Below are 13,505 nucleotides of genomic sequence, written 5' to 3'. Positions count from 1 at the left end.
AACTACTGGTTACACCAAGTGGTGAACCGGTCAAGATGGGATTGGAGAAGATGTTGCAGGATGGGGGTGAGGGCAAAAAACGCGTTGTCATTGGCGTACTGGAGAAGGTGCAGGGGGGGGGGGTGAAGGTGGCGGCATGTCTGCCGTATATAGAAGGTAGAGAAGAGGGGAGAGGACAGAATCTTGGGGCACACCGGTGGAGGGGTAGAAGATGTAGGAATCCGTGTTATGGATGGTGACATAGGAAGGACGTTAGGAAAGAAAGGACCCGATCAGACGGAAGTAGTTAATAGGAAGGGCGAGGGTTTGGAGCTTGAAGAGGAGACCGGAATGCCATACACGGTCGTAAACACGTTCAAGGTCGAGGGAGAGGAAGATGGTGGAGCGACGGGAGTTGAGTTGTTCGGAGAGGAGATGAGTGAGGTGAAGGAGAAGGTCATTGGCAGAGAAGGACGGTCGAAAGCCACACTGGGTAATGGGAAGGAGGCGGTGCTTGCGGACTTGCTGGTGGATGCGTCACGTGTGGATAGATTCCAGAACCTTTCTGAAGACCGAGGTAAGGCTGATGGGACGGTAGGAGGAGGCAGCGGATGGCGGTTTATCGGGTTTGAGGAACATCAGGATCTGGGAGGTTTTCCACAGGTCGGGGTAGACTGATCATTGTATTACCACATGACATTATATGGGTCATTCTGCCACATATATCTTGGCCCCAGCGAGATCCTTTTGGGATTCAGTAATTAAAGAATCTGTGGAAATACGGCTAGCACAAAATCTTGTAAATTGGGTCGGCTGCTTTCAGCTGGACATAGCTTGGGACCTAGTGAACTCTTTAATCTCTTCTGAGAGAAGACATTTTATTCATAATGAGACGTCTGGCGACATCTGACGTTTGGTTTTGGCGACAAGAGCGCGCACGCCGACAGAGGCGGATATGTTGTTTCATCTTTATGCATGTGCCTCGGCGCCACAGATGGAACGGTATTTGCAGAGGGCGCGGATTTCGATAGAGGACGCTCCTGTGACGGCCGCCAGTGCGCATGCGTTTCCGCGCCAATTTTTGCTATGAACCCGACATCGTCAACTAGCAGTCTTCCCCTCCTAAATTCCTATATTCTATAAAGCCCTCCAAATCCTTGAACACAATGAGCTCCATCTCGCTTTCCACATCCATCTCCCGTTCCAATCTCCCGTTCCCATCCCCTTCCCCTTTTCGTTGAACATATCCGTGTCCTCTACACCAACCACCACCTCGATCCCCCTCACCCCCTGGTGTCTCCTTTCCCCTTCACTCCCCGCCTGCTGCAGCGCCTCTACCAATGTGCCCCACCCGCTTTCCATCTCCAATCCTCCCCTAAAGAAACTTCCGTCTTCCCATCCCCCATGATGTGCTTCACCCCGATATTTATCCTTTCTTCCAACTCTGACCCTCCTCTTCCCCTCCCCTCCTCCCTAGGGATCCCTCTCCTTCCCCCTCCCCTTTGATGTTTCGTCCATCCTCCTCCCTGTACTTAACACTTCTCCTTTCCCAGTCTTCGCGCTCCTTCCTGGGCTGCATCCTCCCCATCCTCCCTGTCTCCGCCTCTTCCTCCTACGCTCCTCGGCCGACCTCTCTTTCCTCTCTTCCTCCTCTCTGGCCTCCCCTCCCTTGGCAGGTCCTTCCAATATTAATCCAGTTACTTGGTCGTGTTTTGGTGCCCGCCATGCTTGTAATGTACTTGCAGTGTGTGTTCAGTGTCGCCGTCCCGTGTAGCTCTCACTACTGTGACGCCGTTTTATAATTGTGCTCTTCATGCCGTCAAGGTTTATGTGGTACGTCTTCGCCGAGTTTCACTTTAATTATATGTGAATTTTGTGTAAACATGCCTCGTGAAACTACCCCTTTTTCTTTTTTTGTATTATATTAACTCCCATTGTATCCCATTTTCGTGTGGAAACTTAATCTTTTATCCCAGTCTTTTATTATTTAAAATATAATGTTTTATTTTATACAGTCTCTTGGCTGAAGAGCGGTGAGCTCTTCCGCTGCCATCCCACCCTGCCCACATGGGGTAGGGACATGAAATGTCGATAAAGGAAAAAAAAAACTAGTAGTCTCCAGTGGCGGACACTCACCTGAAGATGGCTGGACGTTTGCCAGTCGAAATATTGGGGCAAGAAGTCAATATTATCCACATGCAATCTCGAAACCTCAATAAAAATCTGCGTTGAGAATCGTAGAACGCCTTCATTTTGTTCAAATAACTCAAGGGAGTGCAGTCGGGTCACGATGTCTACAACTGCCGATATTTCGACAAGAGCACATCTTGCCATTTTCAAGGCTAAACTGTAGCAAGTCAGCGCTGTACAAGGAAAATTAAAATCGCAGTTTTCAGAGAAACTACTGGAAGGTAGCAAACACACACGCTGTAAACACTAGCGTCATTACAAACCAAAGGTGACCGACGTCAGAAATTATGGGTAGCGAAATTAATAATCAACGGATGAGGTAGCATAAACTCTGTCCCTCTGTTCCTTGGAAAAGGAGAGAAGATCACCAAAGATCAGAGTGCAGCGTCGTATTCTGCCCGTTTAAATATGTCTGTATTTGAATACGCATGCCAATACCAGTTTCTTTGGCGCTTCAGTGTATAACGTGATGATAACTAAACGCGAAAATTCTGCAAACGCCAATATGTCATTTTCCATTGTGTTATTACAACAAATCGTACCAATAACGATGCGTTCTAGAGGCATTCAATGTGCTGCCGCTTAGTAACAGTATGGGGTGTAAAGTATAATATGAAACCAACCGAATATGGGGTTCTACTGAACAAGACAACTGCAATATGGTATCTTGCTTCCCCTTTTCCACCGACCTCGAGATTTCTGCTTGTGACGTAGGGGGCGTTCTTGCTTCCTATTGGTTCTGCCCTACATTACACTTCTCCGAAATATCGCAGAACTTATTTGGTGTTTAACGTGACGAAATGACTCCTCATCTTGAAATAGCTGGAAGTAACGTCACAAAACACGTAGAGCGCCACGTCAACGTTAGCTAATGCTTCCCGTCTGGCGACGGTTTAAGGCAGATGTCTACCGTATTTCTTTCAGTTGTGGCATGTCTTAAATTAGTAATACTATCAGTGCAGTGCAGGACTTGTGTACTGAGCGGCACACACCCTTACAACAGCCGAGCAAATCCGCCATTGCACAATATTGTCTTGGTACCGGCCATCCTGCGCAGTATAACAACACGAACATTCTGGCATGCACTTCCAGTGTTGCTGTTGAAATTAAATTAGCAAGTAGCTTTATAACTAGAGTGGGTGGTTTTTGTTTAAATTATGTATGGAATCCTGCTGTCATCCTTTTCAAGAAACAGAGGGATAGAGTTTATGCTTGCTCACCCGTTGATTGTTAATTGCATTGTCGATAACTTCAGACGTTGGTCATCCTTGGTTTGTGATGACGCTAGAGATTACAGCGCATGTGTGTTACCTAGGTTGCACAGCGCCTACTTGATGCATTTTTTGCTTTGAAAATGGCAGTGTGTGCTCCTGTCAAAATATCAGCTGCTGTCGACATCACTCGGCTGCAGTTCTTCAAGTTATCTGAACATTATATACGCCGCGAGAAACTCACGTCTTAACTTTACGTTGTTCCTGCGTGTTCCTCCCGTCGTGGTTGGAGTAAGGTACAGAGTTCAGATGTGTGCCAAACGAGCATATGGCGATTATTGCCACTGGCGTGGGGGCGCATTAGAAGAGATTTCGCGGGGTACATTACAGAGGAGTGGACATCCTTCCGCGATCAAGATAAAAATTGTGCGAGTCATCTTCTACAGGAGCGACATCTGTCATGTCTTATGCTAGCAAAGGAGCAGCTCATTACGAAAATTGCTGTCCACATAATTTTGGACGTGGTTACGTATAGCAAACATTTTGCGCAAAATATGTATAGCATTTTCCTGCCTTAGGAAAGATCCAATTATAGTTGAAAAGTGTATTAATCTCAGCGAAATAGCAAAGATCGAAACCACTATCTTACGTCAGCCTTTACTGGCGTCGAAACGTATTGTTTAGAGTTTAGACCGTAATCCACTCACGTAAGGACTAACAAGCGAATGCGTGTGCCCGAAGAAACCAAAGCACACATGGGTGAGAGCTTTGAAACAGAAAATGAGAATGATACTGGTAGTGTTGATAGATTACTACAGATGCAGAGAACTTACGTTCGAAGGACAAATGGTCACCGGCTATTTCTACAAAGACAAGTGTGTCATCCGTATTACAATGCAGCAAAAAGTGGTTGCTGCTCTACGTAAAAGCTCAACGACTTTTAAACTCTTTATTACCAAAATGTAATTGACAGAACTGCTTCATCTCCTATCATCACCCAGTGGCGTTGACGGATATCTTTTACTTCCTGAAAGTAGAGTGTGTCTCACACGACTCCATGACTTAACATCCAAAGATTAGTGACTGACCACCAGAAAGTTATTTGAAAAGAATATATCTCAGATATGTTCCAAGTAATAGTTGACGTAAACAAAGCACGTATTGACGGAAAAGGTGAATATGTAAAAAGTTAAATGACTAAAAGATCTTGCACATCCACGTGCGAGTCATTATTCACAAATCCGGGAACTTACTACGCAGACTTTGTGGTGAAGTAGGATATCGAACTGGGTTAAATAAAAGGCATTTTGTTTCTGTAGCGTAAATATTGCGTGCCTATGGAGTATAGTCTCAGTTGTGTGACCGGGTTCGTGACTGCATGTCAGAGAGGTCAAATTTCCTAATGACTGACGGAAAGTCATTGAGGAGAACACAAGTAATATCCGGCGTTCCCAGTAAGTGTTATAGGTCCTCCGTTCTTCCTGATCTACATAAACGATTTCGGAAACAATCTGAGCAGCCCTCTTAGATTGTTTGCAGATGATGCTGTCATTTACCGCCATTTAGAGTCCTCAGATGATCAAAACGAATTGCAGAATGATTCAAACAACATATCTGCAAGGTGCAAAAGGTGGCAGTTGACTGTAAGTCATGAAAAGTGTGAAGTCATCAATATGAACACTAAAAAGAATCCTCTAATTTTCAATTACTTGACAAATTACACAAATGTAAAGGATGTAAACTCAACTTAAGTCTTAGGGATTACAATTACGAATAACTTAAACTGGAACGATCACATAAGTAACGTCATGGAGAAAGCAAACAGAAAAATTGAGGTTTATTGGCAGAACACTTAGAAAATGTAACAGGTGTACTAAAGATACTGATTACACTAAGCTTTTCCGCCCTCTTCTGGAGTATAGCTGTGTTTGTGAGATCTGCATTATATAGGAATGACGGAGGACATCGAAGAGGTTCAAAGAAGGGCTGCCCGTTTTGTATTACCGCAAAATAGAGGAGAAAGTACCACGGATATGATACTTGTGGTGACAGTTATTAAAATAAACGCGTTTTTCGCATCGGTAGGGCTTTTTCATAAAGTTTCCATCACCTTCCTTCTCAGAGGGTGAAAATATTTTGTTGGTGCCCACCTATATAGAGAGAAATGATCATCATAACAAAATAAGAAAAATCAGAGCTCGCAGGAAAGATTTGAGTGTTGGTTTTTCTGTGTGATGTTCGAGAATGGAACGATAGAGAAGTAGTTTAAAGGTGGTTCGATGAACGCTCTTCCAGGCACTTACTTGTGAACTGCGGTGTAATTACGTAGATGAAGGTGTATATCATAATCATCTTCGTCATTATTCAGCAATCACCAGCCCTGCATACCAAGTGATACCTCAGTAAGTTACCTCCATCTCTTTTATTAACATGCTCTTGAAGTGTCCTATCTTTTTACAGCTCAGCCAGGTAGCATGCTCTTTGTCTGCTAAATGGGCGTTTTTAGCGATACTTCCTTCACTGTAACACACGGCATAGACTCGTCGGGCATTCTTGCCGAAGAGCCAGCCTCCCACTCCTCAATATATCTGTGATGATGATCTTGCATCAATCTCTTTGTTTTTCTAGTGTCTCCACTCTTCCCCCATCTTTCATTGAAACTACGAGGCGTCTGGCAGCTGCTTTTCAAATTTTCCGGCTTCTTTTTATCCTCCTACTTGGTTGTCCACGTACGCCATAAAAAACAAGTGGTAGAATGATGCCGTGTTGTATCTTGGCCTTACTGCTACTTGAGAGCACATTGGATGCCATTATACTTCGCACGTTGAAATAATACTAGTCTCCGGCCTCTTAAATATTGCATAGGAACGCAAAATATGTTGAGTCACAGATGTACTAGATGTATTCATGTGTACTTTGGGTTATAACTGTGTTTCTTCGGAGGTAGCGTAGCTGAACTTCACGTTCTACGCATATTACGCATTATTCTGGCCTTCTAGTTTCTTTTGTAACGCCTTGTTCTTTCGTGCATAAACGTACATAACACATACCATGTGTTAGACGTCTGCTGCCAACAGTTTTGTATCATATTTACCAGCAACTAGGGGACTTTTTGACTAATATATTCCATGTTGTAAGCCAAGTGCAAGAAGGCAGCCTTGCAACATCGTTAGCAGCATTGTTTGCGAACTCGGCGCAGGAACAAATATAGAGAAAGACATTTTAGTTGATTTGAACAGTTTGGACACAACTTCACTGTCGACAAGAGCGCTGAACACGCTCATATCCTCATAAGATGGAACTGCGATCCGCGAGTGATACGCAAGTTCGGTATGATCCTCGAGTCCTAATTACTAAGCTTAAAACTACAAATATAATGAATCAAGTATTATTACGTTGAAGCAGAAAATCAGTACCGTGTCATTCAAAGCTCCAGGCATTTACAGAAGTTGTAGAACAGTGACTATGGAAATTCTATGAGAATAGGCCAATACACCTGCTGTATCTGGTTATATCGCGTGAAACAATTTTTAAGAAGTGAACAGTGCAGATATGAAAGCGCGAATCGGCTCTCAGAATACAACTAGATTAGCTACTCTGTAATAAGGGACTGCAGTGCTGTGATCGTACCCTGCTGGTGGTTAACTGATAGTTGCGTTGTGCGCCAAGCGGCCGAGCGAGCAGGTCGTTGTTTACGTATTCGCTCCGCCGTAGCATCGCAAGTGTTTGGGAGTTTAATGCTTCAGTGCTGTTTGTGCCTTAATGTGTGTGACATCGTCGTTGTCTCGTCCTTCGTTCGGTGTATGTCTGACAGCGGCCTAGTCCGCTCCTGTTTGTTCCTCATGGCGTCCGAGAGTGCTCCACGGAAAAGTACTGTGAGTTTTTCGTTTGAGGTGCAGCCTAGTCCTTTAGAAACCCATGACTGGTTAGTTGAAACTTTCCATGTTACTGCGGACCAAGTGCATACAGCCGATTTTGATACTGAGAATTGAGAGTTCTTCGTGAAATTCGAAGATGCCCTACAAGCTGACACGTTCCTATTCGAGCACGGTACTCACGTTCGTTTCCGGCATATCTACATCTACATCTACATCTACATCTACATCTACATCTACATGGATACTCTGCAAATCACATTTAAGTGCCTGGCAGAGGGTTCATCGAACCACCTTCACAATTCTCTATCATTCCAATCTCGTATAGCGCGCGGAAAGAATGAACACCTTTCCGTACGAGCTCTGATTTGCCTTATTTTATCTTGGTGATCGTTCCTCCCTATGTAGGTCGGTGTCAACAAAATATTTTCGTATTCGGAGGAGAAAGTTGGTGATTGGAATTTCGTGAGAAGATTCCGTCGCAACGAAAAACGCCTTCCTTTTAATGATGTCCAGAAATGATTCGGTTAGTATGGTGCTGCTTGTGAATGTGTACATTGAATCTACGAAGGTTCGAACATTTAATCTTCATCTTGAGGTAGAAGATATTTCTCTTAAGGAAGATTCGGTGTCACATGATGAAGCGACTCAGGTCTTTCAGTGCTCTGTCAAACTCTTCACGAAGATACTGCGTGAAGAGTTTGACAGACACTGAAAGACCTGAGTCGAAAAAAGGCCCCGGGAGTAGACAACATTCCATTAGAACTACTGACGGCCTTGGGAGAGCCAGTTCTGACAAAACTCTACCATCTGGTGAGCAAGATGTATGAGAATACCCTCAGACATCAAGAAGAATATAATAATTCCAATCCCAAAGAAAGCAGGTGCTTACAGATGTGAAAATTACCGAACAATCAGTTTAATAAGTCACGGATGCAAAATACTAACGCGAATTCTTTACAGACGAATGGAAAAACTGGTAGAAGCCGACCTCGGGGAAGATCAGTTCGGATCCGTAGAAATGTAGGAACACGTGAGGCAATACTGACCCTACGACTTATCTTAGAAGCTAGATTAAGGAAAGGCAAACCTATATTTCTAGCATTTGTAGACTTAGAGAAAGCTTTTGACAACGTTGACTGGAATACTATCTTTCAAATTCTAAAGGTGGCAGGGGTAAAATACAGGGAGCGAAAGGCTATTTACAATTTGTACACAAAACAGATGGCAGTTATAAGAATCGAGGGCATGAAAGGGAAGCAGCGGTTGGGAAGGGAATGAGACAGGGTTGTAACCTCTCCCCGATGTTATTCAATCTGTATATTGAGCAAGCAGTGAAGGAAACAAAAGAAAAATTCGGAGTAGGTATTAAAATCCATGGAGAAGAAATAAAAACTTCGAGGTTCGCCGATGACATTGTAATTCTGTCAGAGACAGCAAAGGACTTGGAAGAGCAGTTGAACGGAATGGACAGTGTCATTAAAGAGGGGTATAAAATGAACATCAACAAAAGCAAAACGAGGATAATGGAATGTAGTCGAATTAAGTCGGGTGATGCTGAGGGAATTAGATTAGGAAATGATACACTTAAAGTAGAAAAGGAGTTTTGCTATTTGGGGAGCAAAATAACAGATGATGGTCGAAGTAGAGAGGATATCAAATGTAGACTGGCAATGGCAAGGAAAGCGTTTCTGAAGAAGATAAATTTGTTAACATCGGATATTGATTTAAGTGTCAGGAAGTCGTTTCTGAAAGTATTTGTATGGAGCGTAGCCACGTATGGAAGTGAAACATGGACGATAACTAGTTTGGACAAGAAGAGAATAGAAGCTTTCGAAATGTGGTGCTACAGAAGAATGCTGAAGATTAGATGGGTAGATCACACAACTAACGAGGAGGTATTGAATAGGATTGGGGAGAAGGGATGTTTGTGGCACAACTTGACTAGAAGAAGGGATCGGTTGGTAGGACATGTTCTGAGGCATCAAGGGATCACCAATTTAGTATTGGAGGGCAGCGTGGAGGGTTAAAATTGTAGAGGGAGACCAAGAGATGAATGCACTAAGCAGATTCAGAAGGGTGTAGGCTGCAGTAGGTACTGGGAGATGAAGAAGCTTGCACAGGATAGAGTAGCATGGAGAGCTGCATCAAACCAGTCTCAGGACTGAAGACCACAACAACAACAACAACAATGATGAAACGAGAGGCTTTAGCCGTGAACGTTGGTGAAGTCAACGCAAATTTTAAAATTTGTGGTAAGGTATTATGGGACAAAACTGCTGAGTCATTGGTGTCCTAAGCCTAACTTAAACTAACCTACGCTAAGGACGACACATAGAGCCATGCCCGAGGGACGCTCTAGACTGTGCGGCTACCACGCGCGACTGAAGTCAACACAAGCTACAATGTTATGGCGTGATACGTTCGGTGCAAATGCTAATCAAAAAGAACATTCCGTCTCATTTGCATGCATTCTGGCTATAGTATTGCTGTTACGTATAAGGGACAGGTGGGTGCCTGTTTCCTGTACAAAGAAAGTGGCCATCTCTGAACCAACTGCCCGAGGTGAGTTTTTGTTTTACGATCTTCCTTGGAACAGCGCCACAAGTTAACGGTTGCTGACCTCGTTCTCTCTAGAAACAGCCTTGGGGCTACATCTTCCCTCCTTTCTGGACATCATCTGACCCCATTATCACTGATGGTGGCTGTCCGCCGATGAAAACAAAGACTGAGCCAATTCCTTCTTCTGCTTTGACGGCGGAGTGCGCGATTCACAATAAGCGACGCCACACTCAAGATGATGATGAGTTAGTTGTGCTCTCGCCTGTACTACCTTCCCCTGAGCCACGTTTGTCTGTTATTCCCACCAGGAGTGTGGTACCATTTTCCTTGGCGAGGTGGAGATCGTGGAGGCAGTATCAGGTATTCCTGCTGCTGCAGGGTTATTCCCATGGCGCCGTCTGTGAGCGAGTGTGTGTCAGAGTTGTCTCTTTCGCAGCCTCCACTATATGTCCAACCGGTAACACAGCAATGCCCTCCTGTTCCTCTATGTGCTCTCGGCGATGTATTTGCCGCTCATAGCGACTCTCGTTGCGGAAGCTGTTGTCTCAGAGTTGCCTCCCGCTATATCTGGGATTCACTTTGATTCCCCTCCATTAGGAAGGCATGCCTTGCAACGTGACCCTTCTGTAAGGCAGGCCTTGGACCCTGGTTAGTTACAGACTGATATGAATGTGGTGGAAGATCCGCCTACGCCGCTACTGCAGAGGTTATTACGCCTCGCAGCCGACTTAAGCAATGTGTGCAAACGGAACGTGCAGTGATGCAAAAAATAGCCAAGGGTAAACATTCAGTTGTGGCCGGTACTGGCCCCCCCCGTTCTCGGATTAGTTATTGGTCTCCGCGATGGATTATGCCGGGTGACAGTGCTACGATGTTGTTATTTCTGTGTTCTTTCCTTTGACTAAGGGCTCAGGCGTTTATACACTCCTGGAAATGGAAAAAAGAACACATTGACACCGGTGTGTCAGACCCACCATACTTGCTCCGGACACTGCGAGAGGGCTGTACAAGCAATGATCACACGCACGGCACAGCGGACACACCAGGAACCGCGGTGTTGGCCGTCGAATGGCGCTAGCTGCGCAGCATTTGTGCACCGCCGCCGTCAGTGTCAGCCAGTTTGCCGTGGCATACGGAGCTCCATCGCAGTCTTTAACACTGGTAGCATGCCGCGACAGCGTGGACGTGAACCGTATGTGCAGTTGACGGACTTTGAGCGAGGGCGTATAGTGGGCATGCGGGAGACTGGGTGGACGTACTGCCGAATTGCTCAACACGTGGGGCGTGAGGTCTCCACAGTACATCGATGTTGTCGCCAGTGGTCGGCGGAAGGTGCACGTGCCCGTCGACCTGGGACCGGACCGCAGCGACGCACGGATGCACTCCAAGACCGTAGGATCCTACGCAGTGCCGTAGGGGACCGCACCGCCACTTCCCAGCAAATTAGGGACACTGTTGCTCTTGGGGTATCGGCGAGGACAATTCGCAACCGTCTCCATGAAGCTGGGCTACGGTCCCGCACACCGTTAGGCCGTCTTCCGCTCACGCCCCAACATCGTGCAGCCCGCCTCCAGTGGTGTCGCGACAGGCGTGAATGGAGGGACGAATGGAGACGTGTCGTCTTCAGCGATGAGAGTCGCTTCTGTCTTGGTGCCAATGATGGTCGTATGCGTGTTTGACGCCGTGCAGGTGAGCGCCACAATCAGGACTGCATACGACCGAGGCACACAGGGCCAACACCCGGCATCATGGTGTGGGGAGCGATCTCCTACACTGGCCATACACCACTGGTGATCGTCGAGGGGACACTGAATAGTGCACGGTACATCCAAACCGTCATCGAACCCAACGTTCTACCATTCCTAGACCGGCAAGGGAACTTGCTGTTCCAACAGGACAATGCACGTCCACATGTATCCCGTGCCACCCAACGTGCTCTAGAAGGTGTAAGTCAACTACCCTGGCCAGCAAGATCTCCGGATCTGTCCCCCATTGAGCATGTTTGGGACTGGATGAAGCGTCGTCTCACGCAGTCTGCACGTCCAGCACGAACGCTGGTCCAACTGAGGTGCCAGGTGGAAATGGCATGGCAAGCCGTTCCACAGGACTACATCCAGCATCTCTACGATCGTCTCCATGGGAGAATAGCAGCCTGCATTGCTGCGAAAGGTGGATATACACTGTACTAGTGCCGACATTGTGCATGCTCTGTTGCCTGTGTCTATGTGCCTGTGGTTCTGTCAGTGTGATCATGTGATGTATCTGACCCCAGGAATGTGTCAATAAAGTTTCCCCTTCCTGGGACAATGAATTCACGGTGTTCTTATTTCAATTTCCAGGAGTGTATTTGTCACACTGACTGTTAACAGAGTGGTTTCAGAGCTGCCCCTAGATTCGATGCGTCAGTTTATATATGACTCCTGTGCAGATGTAGTGTTCCTGAAAGAGGTTTTATTTACTAGTTTTCCTCTTCGTGGATTTCGCATGTTTTTAATGTGGCGCCGGAGTTTTCTGCGAGAATTGCCTTATTCTTTCGAGAAGGTATTCCCATTGATGAGGCAGAGGTTCTTGAATCTGATAAAGCTGTAGACTTGTTGAGCTCACCCCGGTTGTCTTATATGCGCCGCCTGGTCACACAGTGCAGAATTCACGTTTTTATAAAGAGGAGATTATTTATCTTTTAAGTAGAAGTTCGTGCGGTCTGTTGTTGGGAGGTGGTTTTCATTGTGTTCTGCGTCCTATTGATCAGTCTCTCCATTTTAATTACTGTCGAGATTTAAACGAAACGGTACACTCGAAGCGCTTGAAAGATGTTTGGGAGTGTAAATATTCGACGTTGGTTAAATTTACGCATTTTACTGCGACTTTTAGTAGCAAGATTGACCGATTCTATTCATCGGATTGGATGCACAGCCGCATTCCTGCAATTGACATTATCCCTACTAGCTTTTCAAATCACTGTGCTTTGGCCGCCACTCTCCAACTTGAGCGGCAACGGGTGAAACTATTTCGTTCCCCGTCGATGTTAAATGTCGCTCAGCTGGGAGATCCTTCTCTCGATGATGTGATACACAATGTGTGGGAGCGTAGTCTTCGATCCGCTGCAAGGTAGTGTATACCACTCTGGAATCGTCGTCTGCCCTAGCTACCGAGCGAGGTGGCGCAGTGGTTAGACACTGGACTCGCATTCGGGAGGACGACGGTTCAATCCCGCGTCCGGCCATCCAGATTTAGGTTTTCCGTGATTTCCCTAAATCACTCCAGGCAAATGCCGGGATGGTTCCTCTGAAAGGGCACGGCCGACTTCCTTCCCCATCCTTCCCGAATCCGATGAGACCGATGACCACGCTGTCTGGTCTCCTTCCCCAAACCAACCAACCAACCAACCCTAACTAAACCGAAGCTCTGTCAAACTTTATTACTTGTTGTGGTGATAGGGCGAGGGGGTTTTGGATCCAAAACCCTGAATGACATTGTTCTCTTTTGCGCGAGTTTTATGACGATGTGGATCGTACACCAATTCCCCCCCTCCCACTATGGATCGCAGATGTGCGATGGCAGGGTTCCGTGTACGATCGAAACAATGGTCACTAGTGGCGGAGGAATTGGCTTCGTTACACCATTTGCTTCGACATTAAGCTCGGCTTCAGCGCTTTTGCACTACTTCTTTTACAGCAGCTGGCGACCG

General features: G+C 46.0%; 1 protein-coding gene across 1 annotated transcript in view; it reads right to left on the bottom strand.

Moving 5' to 3' along the window:
- Positions 1 to 13,505, bottom strand: part of LOC126416470 (solute carrier organic anion transporter family member 74D-like) — a 100,872-nt gene that overhangs the window by 46,791 nt on the left and 40,576 nt on the right. The gene's annotated exons all lie outside the window — the stretch shown is intronic.

The sequence above is a fragment of the Schistocerca serialis genome, chromosome 1, assembly GCF_023864345.2.
Source record: "Schistocerca serialis cubense isolate TAMUIC-IGC-003099 chromosome 1, iqSchSeri2.2, whole genome shotgun sequence".
In the NCBI taxonomy this organism is placed as follows: Eukaryota; Metazoa; Arthropoda; class Insecta; order Orthoptera; family Acrididae; genus Schistocerca; species Schistocerca serialis.
The sequence above is the reverse complement of the archived record's forward strand: the minus strand, read 5'-3'. Positions and strand labels throughout refer to the sequence as shown.